Source organism: Littorina saxatilis, linkage group LG8 (assembly GCF_037325665.1).
Source record: "Littorina saxatilis isolate snail1 linkage group LG8, US_GU_Lsax_2.0, whole genome shotgun sequence".
Lineage (NCBI taxonomy): Eukaryota > Metazoa > Mollusca > Gastropoda > Littorinimorpha > Littorinidae > Littorina > Littorina saxatilis.
Genome location: NC_090252.1, coordinates 62,844,608 through 62,862,841, shown reverse-complemented (window position 1 = coordinate 62,862,841; position 18,234 = coordinate 62,844,608). Strand labels below are relative to the sequence as shown.

At 42.0% G+C, this 18,234-nt stretch overlaps 1 long non-coding RNA gene across 1 annotated transcript; it reads left to right on the top strand.

Annotated features, from left to right (window-relative positions):
- The first annotated feature begins 1,373 nt into the window (after positions 1-1,373).
- On the top strand, positions 1,374-4,535 carry LOC138974116 (uncharacterized). Its single transcript, XR_011458319.1, has 3 exons — positions 1,374-1,952; positions 2,255-2,335; positions 2,776-4,535. It is a non-coding gene; the product is annotated as an uncharacterized lncRNA (long non-coding RNA).
- Positions 4,536-18,234: the final 13,699 nt, after the last annotated feature.

The window sequence follows — 18,234 nt, the reverse complement described above, 5'->3', positions numbered from 1 at the left end:
TGACAAAGTTGTATTTTGTCTAAGTGAAAAAATTCAGTGCGTTTAGTTTCATTCTGTGAGTTCGACAGCTTGACTAAATGTAGTAATATCGCCTTACGCGACTTTTTTCCATCTTACACAGTCGGGACGGGGCCTTTGCGAGCCGTTCCCGCTGGAAAATGGAGCAATTTGTCGTCGTCGCTAAAACGGAAGATATCTAAAAATTGCTCTTTGCTGTTAAGTCGAGTTCACTGTAATCAAAGTATGTATTTATAGATTGTTCATTTTGCAGAAAGAAAAAATATTTGATAGGCGTGGATTTACATGGTTTTTTTTTGTCGGGTACTTTCTCAGATGCTCATAAGTCTTTGCAAAGAAGTCGCTATAAATGTTTGTGCAGAAGACGGACGCGTACGAAGTTCAAAACCAAGACTAGAGTGACGTCACTTTTCCGCGCAGCGGTCCGGGATGCCTGGTGAAACAACGTTTGGAAGGCGAAATTTGGTGTTTTTCACACATCGGGGCCTAACAAGAGCACATTAATCGTTTTTCGTTGACTCAAGGGTATTTGGGTGGTGTTTTCAATTGTGTGTTAGGTTCCAGCATTGTGTGGTCTGGTTAAAGGCGAAACATGTTTTTGAAGGGGTAGGCCTAAATAGCCATTTTGGACAGTTTTCTGACACGCGGACTTTAAAACGTACAAGCTGTACCGTATATTATGAAACACCTGCAATGATTCGGTTAAAACTGCTTCGAAACTATGCCAAATATTGAAATGAATTTTAATGAGCGAGCGGTTTGCTTCGCCCAGCTCTCCACATACGTGCGTGCGCACCGAGGATGGGTATAAAGTATGGAACGCCAGATACGCCATGTCCCCGCGGAATTCCGGCCGGAATTCCGCGCGGACTTTTGAGCTTTTCTCGTCGTTGATTGGTCAGAAATTCCTAGAGCAATTCCGGACGGAATTCCGCCCGGACTTTCGAGCTATACTCGTCTTTGATTGGTTAAAATATCCTCGCGCAATTCCGCCCGGACTTTTATCGGGAACGTTGGTATGGGTTCGGCGCTTTCCGCCTGGAGTTTTAGATCGAGAAATTTAAAAAAAGTTGAAACGGAAGAGAATCGGATCGAGGTTAAAATATCCTCGCGCAATTTCGCCCGGACTTTTATCGCAAACGTTCGGCACTCGTTTTGCACGGACTTTTAGATAGAGACATCAAAACAGTGGGATTAGAAGAGAGTCAGATCAAAGAATCAACATTAATCGCGCGCGCGCGTGTGTGAGTGTGAACACAGCTATTTTATGAAAGCGGTTCTTGCAAATAGTACACACTTCAGAAAAGTGCTCATGAGTTGTTTCCCTTGATTCAAATAAAGGATTTTGACTGACCATAGATATCCCTTGACAGGATCGCCAACTCTGCGCGCGCGCCAACGCTGGCCCTGTTTCGAACTCCCGTCTGCGGCTGCGAGAGGTTTTGACAGTAACTTTACTTCCGGTGCAGTCTTTCAACACATGGAGAAGAAGGAGAATTTCGAAGGGGAGGCGGAGTTTGTGGCTGAGGTATGTGAAAAGCAAACAAAGCAATACAAAAAGATCATTGCTGATGATTGAAATGAGTCATGTGAATCAACAATAAAGATTGATTGTGGACGGCACGTCATTATTTTTGTTTTTAACACTTGAAACGCGAGAGCATCTGACACACTGGTAAATCCGAAGCTGTGCACGCAAGCTGATCAGCAGATCGTTTTTCTGCAGAATTCTCGCTCACATCGGCCACTATTTTAGCTCAGCGAACCGACAAATTTGCAACAGAACAATTTCTGAATGTTAGAAATTCGGCTGTAGATTTATAGATACCCTTTCTATTCCATGGTTGTTGTTTTTTCAGGGGGAAAGTACCGACATCTCAATCGCTGAAAAGATGACAGCATCACCACAAAAGAAACTCCAAGAATTGCCAAAAGTAAGTAAATATATTGACAGATCTATGTAAAAGACTATGAAAATTTAGAACTGGAACAACAGATATTCAAGAAATAACCGATAAGTGATATATTATAACTGAACCATTGATTGATTTGAATGTACATCATGCATGGAAGTTAAAAATGGTGCAGGAACTGAAGTCAGATCAACACATCAAAAAGATCAGTGCAATATATTTGTTTTCTTTCCCCTCCAGCATAATTCTGTTTTGATATATGCTTGATGTCTTCTGTTGTTTTTAAATTCATTGTCACTTCTAAATTGCATGCTTTATTGCAGAACGCTTGTGCATCTATCAAGAATGACAACTACCTTTCACCGGAGCTCAGAGGGCTTGTCGACCAATTCAGTAATTGAAAAGTAAGTTTTTGAGTAAGGCGATATAAAAAAAATCAGCTTGCAAAGTCCCAGTACCTGAAAGATCACTTTCATTCATAGTTTTCGAGCAAAAATACTGCTTCGTTGCACAGAGAGGCTACTGTTTACAAATATTTTAGGTACATGCCTGCCACTACAATATTTCATGTGTTTTTTTAGGATCATTGATAGCACATGTCATAGTTGAAAGACATAATAAGGATTCATGAAAGTGGTTTGTCAACACGTTCTATAACGACAAATGGAATACAAAAATTTAGTAAGTTCACATCCATTCATGTAAAGTGTAGTTTTTGGTTGTTGTCGTGTGTTGTTGGTTTTGATTGTGTGCATGCATCTACATCTTCAGTTTCACTCTTGGGTTGATTTCTGCTATATTTGTGTGTTGTTTTATTTATAATATTTTATTTTCTGTGTTTTAGGTGCAGATCTGGAAGAGAAACTTCTGCTTCTTCATGACTGCCTAGTTCCCTGAGGCAAGGTTGGGAATGCTGCCAAGGAGAAGGCATGGGCCAGGTACTACTCTGCTTTTTCAACCCAGCATTCAGGCATTACTGAGTTGACAATATCCCCTGCAGTTTCAGCCTGGATTGCCTTGAACATGTTTATACTGTTGGTGTCTTAAAGGCCTATGAAGAAAAACTAGGGAACCAGTAAGTGCATTAGAAATCAAAGAGGATGAAGAGGACAATGCAAAGTATGTTGGAGGATGTGTTGCCAAAAAGCTAAAACAGAGAGTTTGGTGTCTCCAAAAGAGTGCGTACAGAGATGAGAAATTGCAGTGTTTGGAAGCCATGACTTGCGCACCTGAATCCTACAGTGAAACCACCCCTGACATAACAAGCATGCTGAACAAGGGCAAACTGACATGACAAGCATGCTGAACAAGGGCAAACTGACCTTTGCCAAGCCCAATGTATTGCAGATGTGTCTGTCCATGCAACACAAAGCAGAAATCTTAAACAGAATGAGGCAAAGCGTTGATGATATCAAATAACCAAAGGGAAGTAATTGCTCTTTATTCATACGACATGACTGTGTAATAGAGTAAGCGAGAGTTGTACAAAACCTTTTCTCCTGGCACCTGAGAGAATAACAAGCATTGAAATATACAAGCGACTTTCATCCTCTCGTGCCAGGAGAAAAGGTTCCGTACAACTCTCGCTTAATCTATTACACATGTCGTATGCATAAGAGCGATTACTTCCCTTTGGTGATTTGATGTCCATGGAACATATTTTCTGGGAAACCTGTGCATCAACACACAGGCAAAAGCAGATGACTTTATTGAACCATGCAGGAACAGTGATGCTGTTCCGGTGTGTTTTTATGACACTTTGTATTCATTTGATCTTTCACAAGCTGTTCAAGAAGACACTTTGCAAAATGTTCTGGTTTTTTTTTAAATAAGACTCCACCACAAACTGAAGACAATGATGGACAAAATGAAATGTACATGGAAAGAAAAGACTGAGGAAAAAGCTGAAAACATACAATGTTGGACAAAATGAAATGCACATGGAAAGAAAGGAGTTTGAGGAAAAAGCTGAAAACATACAATGTTGAGAACAATCAGGAAGGATCTCTGTAGTGTGTTGTGTATGATCTTTCTTCATGCAGTACAAACTATCCTATCTGATCAAGTGCATGTACATTGAATTTGAACTTCTTGATTGTTGTCTTAGGTGTCAATTTTTTGTGTTAAAATGTACTTCTCTTCCTATTTGGTTCAGTATTGTATCACATGGCTTGTTCAGTGCCTGTTCTGTATTTTCATGAGTCCATGTAAATTTAAGTCTGCAACATGAAAAATTGAAACATATTCATTTTGCTATGGTTCAAACCTAATTCCTTTATGTACTTGTTCAAAATATAATTTTGACAGCGAGATATTTTGCAAACAGTTTTCATTTCAAAATCAATTGTCAGCCACTTGATAAATGTCTTGCATCGATGCGTCTGATTGTTTTTATGTTGACCACTATGTACACTGGAATTTGCTTTGCTTTCCTAATAGAACATGTTCAGTCGCATACCAGCAACACTTTGTTATAACCTTGAATGGTTGAAAACGACGTTAAACACCAAATAAAGAAAGAAAGAAAGCAACACTTTGTTAACGTTTGAATGGAATTGGAAGTTGTATGAACTCAAATAGAGCATATGTATCTTTGGTCACAGTGACACACACACACACCATACAGTGACAATTAATGCAGGGCCGGACTAGGGCTACCGGGGGGGGAGGGGGGGGGGGTTATGCAACCCCCCCCCCTCCCCAACCTAAACATGTACCTCACTTATTTAAAAAAAATGTATTATTGTTTATTTTATGCTGTTTCATGCAAGAAGCGACCATTTTCCTATCTCAGAATATGACCTACCCTTCCCCTGACCCCAACAAGGGGCAGAGGAACATCCCCCTGGACCACCACTGGCAACCCCCCCCCCCCCCCCCTCCTCTTTGCTTAGTCCGGCCCTGTAATGTACCAACATTCACTATCTCACTCAGTCTCAATTCGCACAATTTGACACAAGAAAGATTCCTATTCACACACATGCATATATTTAATCAATGAAGTAGATACATTCTCAAACAAAGTTTCAACATGTTGCACCCAAATTAAATAATAATAATAATAAATTGTATTTATATTGCGCCTATCCCTTACAAAAACAAAAATATTTGGCTCTAAGCGCATTACAACATGTGTAGGGACTTGGTACAATCAAGTCTGACAAATACAATAACACAATATACAGTCGGTCTCTTGGGTAAAAATGGGAAAAGCAGCTTCGACATTTAAACACTGCTACTAAAAAATCCTCTAACAATGCATACTGCTTTACAATATAAAATATGCATTTATGTATAAATAGGAATTTGAAAAGGTTCTTATGATAAAAACTAACTAGCGAACGACGAAGAAGAAGAAGAATAAAACTATCAATGTCAATGTATAACAAGTCATTCAAAGTAAATGGCTAAAGAACAACAACAAAGCAATGATGATAAAACAGTTATACTCAATGGCTAATAAAGCATACATTCTTGTGACATTTAATTTAATTAATTAATTAACGGGAATTAATGAATGCTTTAATTTGGGAGTTTTAAATTTGTCGCAATAATTTCTTGGTCAAGTTTATTTACATTCTCTGCTAAAGAGCTTTACAGTCAAATCCAATTTTCCACACCTAACCTATAAAACACAACATTCCAAATGAAAAAAAAATAAAAAATCATTCTCTTGGCTCAGAATTGGTGTTGATTAATTGTAACACAAAGCAATTTACTGAAAATGTTACTTGTCACTCACTTCAACACTGTCGCCAAGCCAGTCTAAACTGCAGCACGCTGCTTCAGGAGGGACTTTTTCCTTTACACTTTAAATCCAAACACCATCGGCTGCGTAGAAAAATCACTGAAAATGCTGACTCAAACTCAAACCTTAACCAAGCTGGCCTCCAGGCTCCAGCACAACAACCTTAACCACCTGGTTCCCCTTGTTCTTCGCGAGGCACCACGACTCGGGAAGCTGCTGTACATCACGACACAGTTCTTCAAAGTTGTAGTTGCAACAACCTCTGGCAATTCTGGTGCGGGACGGAATGTCTGAAAAAAAGCAGAACAATAAACCCTTAGTAAAACTAAATTTCTAGAGAAATAAGTCTAACTGTCCATACAAATAGCTGGATGATAGCTATTAATGGCAGTTGATAGACGTTTGAAGTTGAACGATTTGGTGGAGAATAGGTCGACAAGCTCTCTGAGCTCCGGTGAAAGGCAGAAAGAACAAGCGTTCTGCAATAAAGCATGCAATTTAGAAGTGACAATGAATTTAAAAACAACAGAAGACATCAAGCATATAGACTATATCAAAACAGAATTATGCAAGAGGGGAGAGAAAACAAATATATTGCACTGATCTTTTTGATGTGTTGATCTGACTTCAGTTCCTGCACCATTTTTAACTTCCATGCATGATGTACATTCAAATCAATCAATGGTTCAGTTATAATATATCACTTATCGGTTATTTCTTGAATATCTGTTGTTCCAGTTCTAAATTTTCATAGTCTTTTACATAGATCTGTCAATATTTTTACTTACTTTTGGCAATTCTTGGAGTTTCTTTTGTGGTGATGCTGTCATCTTTTCAGCGATTGAGATGTCGGTACTTTCCCCCTGAAAAAACAACAACCATGGAATAGAAAGGGTATCTATAAATCTACAGCCGAATTTCTAACATTCAGAAATTGTTCTGTTGCAAATTTGTCGGTTCGCTGAGCTAAAATAGTGGCCGATGTGAGCGAGAATTCTGCAGAAAAACGATCTGCTGATCAGCTTGCGTGCACAGCTTCGGATTTACCAGTGTGTCAGATGCTCTCGCGTTTCAAGTGTTAAAAACAAAAATAATGACGTGCGGTCCACAATCAATCTTTATTGTTGATTCACATGACTCATTTCAATCATCAGCAATGATCTTTTTATATTGCTTTGCTTGCTTTTCACATACCTCAGCCACAAACTCCACCTCCCCTTCGAAATTCTCCTTCTTCTCCATGTGTTGAAAGACTGCACCGGAAGTAAAGTTACTGTCAAAATCGTCTTTTCCGCTTTCCGCTACTTGGTGAGCGCGCGCAACGAGTTGGCGATCCCGTCAATACACATGTCATCTATGGACTGACTGAACACAGAGAGTCTGACCTTTTGTGCATCGGTTTGATTTGTCCACTATCCTTTTTCTCTGTGAGCGTGTATTATAATCGCGCGCGCGCGCGCACACACACACACATGTATACACACACACACACACACACACACACACACACACACACACACACACACATCATTCTGAAACGCTGCCTCATCCCCCACCTCACCTTCTCCCCAATTTGAAAAAAGAAAAAAATATAATTTGTAACAGTATTTTCTAACGCCCTAGCCGATATTCTCGGAACAGTGTTGTTCTTTGTGACCTTGGTCGTAACGGAAAAATATAGCAGTCTGCTGAGAAACGGATGGCGCATGAAATGAGTGATTTGTGTCGCTTTACACCTCTTTCCAGTTCTACTTGGAAAGGATGCCGCACACACATAACAATTGTCCTTAGTTTACGCTCTTTTATGTCAAAATTGGTCTGACAAGGCGTCGAATGACAAATATCATACATACCCTTTCTTGAATAAAATGCTATACCAGCCAAAAATAAACCAGAAAATATATCTCTGACAACAACAACAAAAACAACAACAACCCAATTCATGTCTGCAAAGGAAGCAGGACAGTTGCTGATTTCAGTTCGTATCTAAAGAAGTAGAGGCCCATAATTATAGCGAGCAAAATTGCGTACAGATCTGTCTAAAATCTGTATCACTCTGTTTAATTAACATTCTGCCGGTAAGAAAATGTCTTCTTCAAGCACCTATGATACATGGGTCCTGGTAATTCTTTCTTTCTTTATTTGGTGTTTAACGTCGTTTTCAACCACGAAGGTTATATCGCGACGGGGTCTTGGCAATGATCGCATTAACAGCGCAACATCCATTGCTATTTGTAATCCTGCCTTTTGCGGAATTCCGACCGGAATTGCGCGAGGACAATAAAAGTTCGGGCGGAATTTCTGACCAATCAACGACGAGAATAGCTCGAAAGTCCGCGCATAATGAAGACACGGGCACATTGTGCAACTCTCATAATGAAGCAAGGGTTACTCTCAGCAGCCACACATACACACGGTATAGTTCTACTCTCTAACCGACTGCTCCCTGCACAACTAAGGTAAATATCAGTAGATTGTAATGTGCGTGGCTACTGACTGGCAGGTGCACTCACTGTACCATAAGGTAAACATCAGTAGATTGTAATGTGCGTGGCTACTGACTGGCAGGTGCACTCACTGTACCATAAGGTAAACATCAGTAGATTGTAATGTGCGTGGCTACTGACTGGCAGGTGCACTCACTGTACCATAAGGTAAACATCAGTAGATTGTAATGTGCGTGGCTACTGACTGGCAGGTGCACTCACTGTACCATAAGGTAAACATCAGTAGATTGTAATGTGCGTGGCTACTGACTGGCAGGTGCACTCACTGTACCAGAAGCGATGCCCGTTTGATAGCACGTGACAACTGAATGTCGATAGAAGAACCAGTCTGATCTTTCAGTGTTCTGATCCGGATTCTTCCTCCTAATACTTTTCACATTTCTACCTGGTACGCGCGTACTATACGCCAAATACCGTATGGTGTTGGGAATGACAATCCAGAATCTAGAAAATGCCAACATTTGTTTTTCGTTCTGTTCTTTCTTTATTTATTTTATCTTATTTATTGTGTTTTATATTTTAGTTGTTTTGTGTGTGTGTGGTTTTGTGTTGATGTTGCTGCTGTAGTCAGACACAGACACGTCAAGCGTTAATTATGTACGCTGTAGCAGAATATTGAAGCCAGCCAGCCAGCCAGCCAGCCAGCCAGGGCGCGGGGAAAAGGCCGCTCCCTGCTGCTGGTGTGAACCACAGGAGCTTCTATCAAAGCACAAGCTCCTGTGGTGTAAACTGCCTATCAGTCGCGCATGGTGGTGTAAACTGTGATGTAAACTGCCAATCAGTCGCGCATGGTGGTGTAAACTGTGATGTAAACTGCCAATCGGTCGCGCATGGCGAAAGTCACTGACCATCTCTCGCCTACATCTCTTCAGTCCCCCGTTTCTCAGCGGCAAGATTTGGCGAGTGAAGTGAGTGAAGCGAGGAAGGAGTGTTTCTTGGGGAATTTTCGCCGTAAACAAAGCTATATAGTATTTGGCGAGAGCAGCGTGCCTGTGGGTGCTGAGCTAGGCCAGAAAAGAAATGGCGGCTGCACAGCTGACAATCCGATTGGCTGTTCATGGCTATTTACTGAGTGCAGACGATTTTTGATATCAACAAATCATGTTCAATTCTTGTCTATAGCCTATAGCTAGCACCCAAATCGTTTCATATACACCATCGATGTCTTGCATAGCGAGAGGCTAGCCGCAAGCAATCCTTGCCTCCACGGAACGGGCTTCAGGGTGCGAGCCCGACCATTTCAGTCAAGATAACACGATAACTCACACGTGAGTATACGCCCACCAGAGTAATTAAACATGGCGAACTCAGTGCACCAAACAGCAACCTACGCTTTCCTTCTCGGACTTGCACTGTTAGCCTCGGCCGACGGCAAGCCTAGCTGTGTCCGAGTCCCGACTGAAGCGATCGGCCGACGGCAAGCCTAGCTGTGTCCGAGTCCCGACTGAAGCGATCGGCCGACGGCAAGCCTAGCTGTGTCCGAGTCCCGACTGAAGCGATCGGCCGACGGCAAGCCTAGCTGTGTCCGAGTCCCGACTGAAGCGATCGGCCGACGGCAAGCCTAGCTGTGTCCGAGTCCCGACTGAAGCGATCGGCCGACGGCAAGCCTAGCTGTGTCCGAGTCCCGACTGAAGCGATCGGCCGACGGCAAGCCTAGCTGTGTCCGAGTCCTGACTGAAGCAATCGGCCGACGGCAAGCCTGTGTCCGAGTCCCGACTGAAGCGATCGGACGACGGCAAGCCTGTGTCCGAGTCCCGACTGAAGCGATCGGACGACGGGCGACGTGTGGGGGAGGTGGTTGAGCAGCTGTCCAGTCACGTGACCTCTCTGTCCGCCCAACTGACCGCCTTGTCCAGCAAGGTGGCGACTCTGGAGGCCAAGGCTGGTAAGATTCTTTCCACACACTCCTTTCTACGCTTTTTGGTTGGCTTTCCGTCTCGCCTTTTGGTTGGCTTTCCGTCTCGCTTTTTTCGTGTGTGTGTGTGTGTGTGTGTATGTGTGTGTGTGCGTGTGCGTGTGTGTGTGTGTACGTGTGTGCGTGCGTGCGTGCGTGCGTGTGTGTGTGTGTGAGAGAGAGATAAGAGAGAGAGAGAGACAGAGAGAGAGAGACAGACAGAGAGACAGAGAGAGACAGAGCGACAGAGAGAGAGAGAGAGAGAGAGGGAGAGAGAGAGAGAGAGAGAGAGAGAGAGAGACAGAGAGAGAGAGAGAGAGAGAGACAGAGAGAGAGAGAGAGAGAGAGAGAGAGAGAGAGAGAGAGAGAGAGCAGAAAAGGCAGCTGCTCAAAGTTGTGTCAAACAAGCAATCAAACCCGGCTTGCACTATGTACACCATTGTCCCTGACTAGTTTCAGGTGATAGTAGATTATCATGCACGCGGCCCCTGCGTGTTCTGTGTCGTGGTATCAGAACATGACTGGGCTCCTTGCAATGCACTCCCACCCCCCACACCCAGCCTCTCTCCCACCCGTCTTCCCTTCTCCAGCTAACTTTCTGATAGGAAACGCACCAGTCACAAGGTAAATGTCAATAAGTAGCGACCGTTTTGTTTTTATATTTAGTCAAGTTTTCACTAAATATTTTAACATCGAGGGGGAATCGAAACGAGGGTCGTGGTGTATGTGCGCGTGTGTGTGCGTGTGTGTGTTGTGTGTGTAGAGCGATTCAGACTAAACTACTGGACCGATCTTTATGAAATTTGACATGAGAGTTCCTGGGTATGAAATCCCCGAACGTTTTTTTCATTTTTTTGATAAATGTCTTTGATGACGTCATATCCGGCTTTTCGTGAAAGTTGAGGCGGCACTGTCACGCCCTCATTTTTCAACCAAATTGGTTAAAATTTTGGTCAAGTAATCTTCGACGAAGCCCGGACTTCGGTATTGCATTTCAGCTTGGTGGCTTAAAAATTAATAAATGACTTTGGTCATTAAAAATCGGAAAATTGTAAAAAAAAAAAAAAAAAATTTATAAAACGATCAAAATTTACGTTTATCTTATTCTCCATCATTTGCTGATTCCAAAAACATATAAATATGTTATATTCGGATTAAAAACAAGCTCTGAAAATTAAATATATAAAAATTATTATCAAAATTAAATTGTCCAAATCAATTTAAAAACACTTTCATCTTATTTCTTGTCGGTTCCTGATTCCAAAAACATATAGATATGATATGTTTGGATTAAAAACACGCTTAGAAAGTTAAAACAAAGAGAGGTACAGAAAAGCGTGCTATCCTTCTTAGCGCAACTACTACCCCGCTCTTCTTGTCAATTTCACTGCCTTTGCCATGAGCGGTGGACTGACGATGCTATTTTCATTCTGTGAGTTCGACAGCTACTTGACTAAATGTTGTATTTTCGCCTTACGCGACTTGTTTCGTTGTCCGGGGGCCCTGAAGCTAATACAAAAAGATGTTACGGTTAAACTTGTATAACCTCTGCTATGGTCTGCCATGAGCTATGTCAGTTCCTTGTTACTCCTAGTTCTGAGAGCAATACAATACTACAATAAAAACGTCATCTCCAATAAGAATTCTAAAAATATCAGCAAGCTCTTTCCAATCACATGCACTATCATTTTATATGACACGATCGTCAGTGCTGTTGCTGCAGTCATTTTATATGACACGATCGTCAGTGCAGTTGCTGCAGTCATTTTATATGACACGATCGTCAGTGCTGTTGCTGCAGTCATTTTATATGACACGATCGTCAGTGCTGTTGCTGCAGTCATTTTATATGACACGATCGTCAGTGCTGTTGCTGCAGTCATTTTGAATGACACGATCGTCAGTGCTGTTGCTGCAGTCATTTTATATGACACGACCGTCAGTGCTGTTGCTGCAGTCATTTTAAATGACACGATCGTCAGTGCTGTTGCTGCAGTCATTCTATATGACACGATCGTCAGTGCTGTTGCTGCAGTCATTTTAAATGACGCGATCGTCAGTGCTGTTGCTGCACTCATTTTAAATGACGCGATCGTCAGTGCTGTTGCTGCACTCATGTTAAATGACACGATCGTCAGTGCTGTTGCTGCACTCATTTTAAATGACGCGATCGTCAGTGCTGTTGCTGCAGTCATTTTTGTGCACGAGGAAGTCCCCGTGAGTCTTCGCCAGGGCTAACACTACCAGTAATGTTCGGAAATAGGGAAATAGGCTCAAATGCAGTAACTTCGGGAATATTGTTTCATCCCATTTTGAGGGACTTTTTACACACGAATACGCTTAAAACAACCTACACACGTTTTTGGTTTATATTATTATATTATTTTTATTATAGGCAGGTCTTTGTTTACTGCTGAAGTGCGTCTGAGTCTAGCCAAGAGGCAACAAAGAGAGAAAATGGGGTTTCGATAACCGTCATCTCCGTTACCGTTGTTTTTTTGCAAATGAGAATGTTCGCTAAATGAGCATTCAACGAAACAAATCATTAACAGGGCCGTCAGGTGTCTTCTGGCTCTGTCGTGAGGCAAAATGCGAGCGCCTGTCATCTCCGATAAGCTTACTGTCATCTTTGATACCGTCATTTGCGGGCAAAATAGGATGCCGTTTTCGACGTGTTTGTTGACAAACTGCGTCGGGGATAGATTTAAAACATTGTGTACATTGCCACATATATCGTTTAAAAGAGCAAGACCTGCTCTAGATCTCTATTCTTATCAATGGGCATTGATATTCAGTTGATACCCTGTAATCTACACTTGACTGAAACAATGCAACTTTTAGTCTTTTCTTGCCTCAAAGACCTGCAAGATGTTCAAACGTCCACAGACCAATTAACAGTCCAGCCTTTTAGCTTTCGTTCGATGTATTTGGTTTTTCTGTACACATAGATTTAAGGGTACCGCTGGTGTAATTTGTAAACACACCCGCAGGTTTCAAAAACACCACTGAAAAGTTCCACCAGTCTCGTTTTTGGCTCATGTAAGTGTAGCCTATGCGATGATAAACTTTGTCTGTCTGTGCGTGCGTGCGTGCGTGCGTGTGTGATAGAAACTTTAACATTTCCGAGTCTATGGATAAAGCTCGCATAAGAAGATTACGTCTCGGTCAAAAGTGTTTGACGTGTGTGATAGAAACTATTTGAAGACGTCACATTATGACGTAAGAGGGTTAGACGTCACGCAAAGGAATTACTGAAAGTCTCGGTCATTGTTATTGTGAGCGTGTGTGTGTGTGTGTGTGTGTGTGTGTGTGTGTGTGTGTGTGTGTCTGTGTGTCTGTCTGTCTGTCTGTCTGTCTGTCTGTGCGTGTGTGTGTGTGTAGAGTGATTCAGACCAAACTACTAGACCGATCTTTATGAAATTTGACATGAGAGTTCCTGGGAATGATATCCCCGGACATTTTTTTCTTTTTTTCGATAAATACTTTTGATGACGTCATATCCGGCTTTTTGTAAAAGTTGAGGCGGCACTGTCACACCCTCATTTTTCAATCAAATTGATTGAAATTTTTGTAAAGCAATCTTCGACGAAGGCCGGACTTCGGTATTGCATTTCAGCTTGGTGGCTTAAAAATTAATTGATGACTTTGGTCATTAAAAATCTGAAAATTTTAATAATTTTTTTATATAAAACGATCCAAATTTACGTTCATCTTATTCTACATCATTTCCTGATTCCAAAAACATATAAAACAAGCTCTGAAAATTATGATCAAAATAAATTGTCCGAAATCGATTTAAACACAATTTCATCTTATTCCTTGTCGGTTTCTGATTCCAAAAACATATAGATATGATATGTTTAGATTAAAAACACGCTCAGAAAGTTCAAACGAAGAGAGGTACAGAAAAGCGTGCTATGCAGCACAGCGAAACCACTACCGCGCTGAACAGGCTCGTCAGTTTCACTCCGTTATGCACAAGCGGCGGACAACGGTCATTGTGAAAAAATGCAGGCCGTTCAGTTTCATTCTGTGAGTTCCACAGCTTGACTAAATGTAGTAATTTCGCCTTATGCGACTCAGTTGTTAACTCTATGTCTCTCTCTCCGTCTCCTCTTTTTATCTCTGTCTGTCATGATCAGTTTGTCTGTGTCTCTCCTCCCTTTCTATGTCTGTCTGTCTTACCTCACCTCCTCTCTTTCTCTCTCTCTCTCTGTCTCTCTGTCTCTCTCTCTGTCTCTCTCTCTCTCTCTCTCTCTCTCTCTCTCTCTCTCTCTCTAATGCAGTTGATGGTCTCTGTGTCAGTGTCAGTGTGTATGTCAGTGTGTGTCTCTCTCTGGATCTGCCCATTATCATGTCATTGACCTTCAATTGGCGGGAAGTCTTTTATGGGGCCTCAAACTAAACTCTGATATCCTCGGATAAGATCAATTTTTTCTACTGAAATTGATCTTATCCGAGGATCGGTTAACGTGTCCCTCGGATAAGATCACGATTTTTTTTGGTCCCAAGGGGGGTCACCTTATCCGAGGAGTACTGTATGAACATTTCTACTCGCCAGTTGCATGTTTCTGCTAGCCGCATGGCGAGTAAAATACTTGTCACTTTCAGGCTTGGACTGTCAGTGACAGTGTAGTCTACCTGACTGTGAAACATGACTTATTTCAGTGACTGTGATTTCTGACTGTAACAGTGGTTTCTGACTGTGATAAATGACTTGTGTCAGTGACAGTGTAGTCTACCTGACTGTGAAACATGACTTATTTCAGTGACTGTGATTTCTGACTGTAACAGTGGTTTCTGACTGTGAGAAATTACTTGTGTCAGTGACTGTGAATTCTGACTGTGATATATGACTTGTGTCAGTGACAGTGCATGATTTCTGACTGTGAGAAATGATTTGTGACAGTTACTGTGAGATGGTACTTTTTACGATTCTGGTCGTATGTAGGTGTCGAATAAGCTGCATGTGAAAATTTATGTTCTCTATGTTCACCATGGAAACTTTACACATTTTATGTTCTTTATGTTCACCATGGAAACTTCACACATTTCAGGTTCTCTATGTTCACCATGGAAACTTCACACATTTCAGGTTCTCTATGTTCACCATGGAAACTTCACACATTTCATGTTCTCTATTTTCACCATGGAAACTTCACACATTTCAGGTTCTCTATGTTCGCCATGGAAACTTCACACATTTTATGTTCTCTATGTTCACAATGGAAACTTCACACATTTCATGTTCCTTATTTTCACCATGGAAACTTCACACATTTCAGGTTCTCTATGTTCACCATGGAAACTTCACACATTTCAGGTTCTCTATGTTCACCATGGAAACTTCACACATTTCAGGTTCTCTAGGTTCACCATGGAAACTTCACACATTTCAAGTTCTCTATGTTCACCATGGAAACTTCACACATTTCAGGTTCTCTATGTTCACCATGGAAACTTCACACATTTCAGGTTCTCTATGTTCACCATGGAAACTTCACACATTTCAGGTTCTCTATGATCACCATGGAAACTTCACACATTTCAGGTTCTCTATGTTCACCATGGAAACTTCACACATTTCAGGTTCTCTATGTTCACCATGGAATCTTCACACATTTCAGGTTCTCTATGTTCACCATGGAAACTTCACACATTTCAGGTTCTCTATTTTCACCATGGAAACTTCACACATTTCAGGTTCTCTATGTTCGCCATGAAAACTTCACACATTTCAGGTTCTCTATTTTCACCATGGAAACTTCACACATTTCAGGTTCTCTGTGTTCACCATGGAAACTTCACACATTTCAGGTTCTCTATGTTCACCATGGAAACTTCACACATTTCAGGTTCTCTATGGTCACCATGGAAACTTCACACATTTCAGGTTCTCTATGTTCACCATGGAAACTTCACACATTTCAGGTTCTCTATGATCACCATGGAAACTTCACACATTTCAGGTTCTCTATGGTCACCATGGAAACTTCACACATTTTTGCGCACCGTGACGTGCGGACATGAAACAAGTCTGATTGACCCTCGTCATTTATCAAGGTCACGGTGGGGTCATTCTAGGGTCAAGAAGCGGAAAATGATCATGCCATTTCGAAAGAAAAAAAAATTAAGCTAATGTTTTCACACTCCACACTCTCACTACATTTAGATAAGTCTGTTGGACTCACAATTTCAATTGCAAAAACGATTTTTAATCTTGTTTTTCTTCCTACTGTTGGTACAAAGGAGAGCCAGCATCGTAGAAAGAACTAGAAAGGACTTGTGTCAGTGACAGTGAAGTCTATTTGACTGTGAAACTTGACTTGTGTCAGTGACAGTGAAGTCTATTTGACTGTGAAACTTGACTTGTGTCAGTGACAGTGAAGTCCGCCTAGGCTGTGAGAAATGTCTTGTGTCAGTGACAGTCTGTGAAACTTGACTTGTGTCAGTGACAATGAAGTCCGCCTGTCTGTGAGAAATGACTTGTGTCAGTGACAGTGAAGTCCGCCTAGGCTGTGAGAAATGACTTGTGTCAGTGACAGTAAAGTATGCCTGTCTGTGAGAAATGACTTGTGTCAGGGACAGTCTGTGAAACTTGACTTTGCGTCAGTGACAGTGAAGTCTGCCTGTCTGTGAGAAATGACTTGTGTCAGTGACAGTCTGTGAAACTTGACTTGCGTCAGTGACAGTGAAGTCTGCCTGTCTGTGAGAAATGACTTGTGTCAGTGACAGTCTGTGAAACTTGACTTGCGTCAGTGACAGTGAAGTCTGCCTGTCTGTGAGAAATGACTTGTGTCTGTGACAGTCTGTGAAACTTGACTTGTGTCAGTGACAGTGAAGTCAGCCTGTCTGTGAGAAATGACTTGTGTCAGTGACAGTGAAGTCAGCCTGTCTGTGAGAAATGACTTGTGTCAGTGACAGTGAAGTCTGCCTGTCTGTGAAAAATGACTTGTGTCAGTGACAGTCTGTAAAACTTGACTTGCGTCAGTGACAGTGAAGTCTGCCTGTCTGTGAGAAATGACATGTCAGTGACAGTCTGTGAAACTTGACTTGTGTTAGTGACAGTGAAGTCTGCCTGTCTGTGAGAAATGACTTATGTCAGTGACAGTCTGTAAAACTTGACTTGTGTCAGTGACAATGAAGTCTGCCTGACTGTGAGAAAGGACTTGTGTCAGTGACAGCGAAGTCTGTTTGCCTGACTGTGAGAAATGACTTGTGTCAGTGACAGTCTGTAAAACTTGACTTGTGTCATTGACAGTGTAGTCAGCTTGTCTGTGAGAAATGACTTGTGTCAGTGACAGTGAGGTCTGCGTGTCTGTGAGGAATGACTTATGTCAGTGACAGTCTGTAAAACTTGACTTGCGTCAGTGACAGTGAAATCTGCCTGTCTGTGAGAAATGACTTGTGTCAGTGACAGTCTGTGAAACTTGACTTGTGTGAGTGACAGTGAAGTCTGCCTGTCTGTGAGAAATGACTTGTGTCAGTGACAGTCTGTGAAACTTGACTTGCGTCAGTGACAGTGAAGTCTGCCTGTCTGTGAGAAATGACTTGTGTCTGTGACAGTCTGTGAAACTTGACTTGTGTCAGTGACAGTGTAGTCAGCCTGTCTGTGACATATGCGTATTGAGCCGTGTTAGCGAGCCACACCCGACCTCGGTCAGTAACACACAGCACGCCACACTCTGCATTCATGACACGTTGTGTGGTGAAAACCTGGAACATTTTGTCTGAAGGTTTACCCAATGAGCTATAGGGGAACCAGACGTGCGTAATTCTGTCACTGAGCGTGATAACCAGTAAAGCAGGGCATGTGTAGAGACTGATACTCTGACCGGGTGTAAGGGATACTCTAACCGGGTGTAAGAGATTCTCTAACCGGGTGTAAGGAAAAGACAAGTTGCTGATCAAAACCAGCAGAACAGGACATTGTGAACCTGGACTGATACTCTAACCGGGTGTAAGGAAAGACAAGTTGCTGATCAAAACCAGCAGAACAGGACATTGTGAACCTGGACTGATACTCTAACCGGGTGTAAGGAAAAGACAAGTTGTTGATCAAAACCAGCAGAACAGGACATTGTGAACCTGGACTGATACTCTAACCGGGTGTAAGGGAAAGACAAATTGTAGATCATAACCAGCAGCACAGGA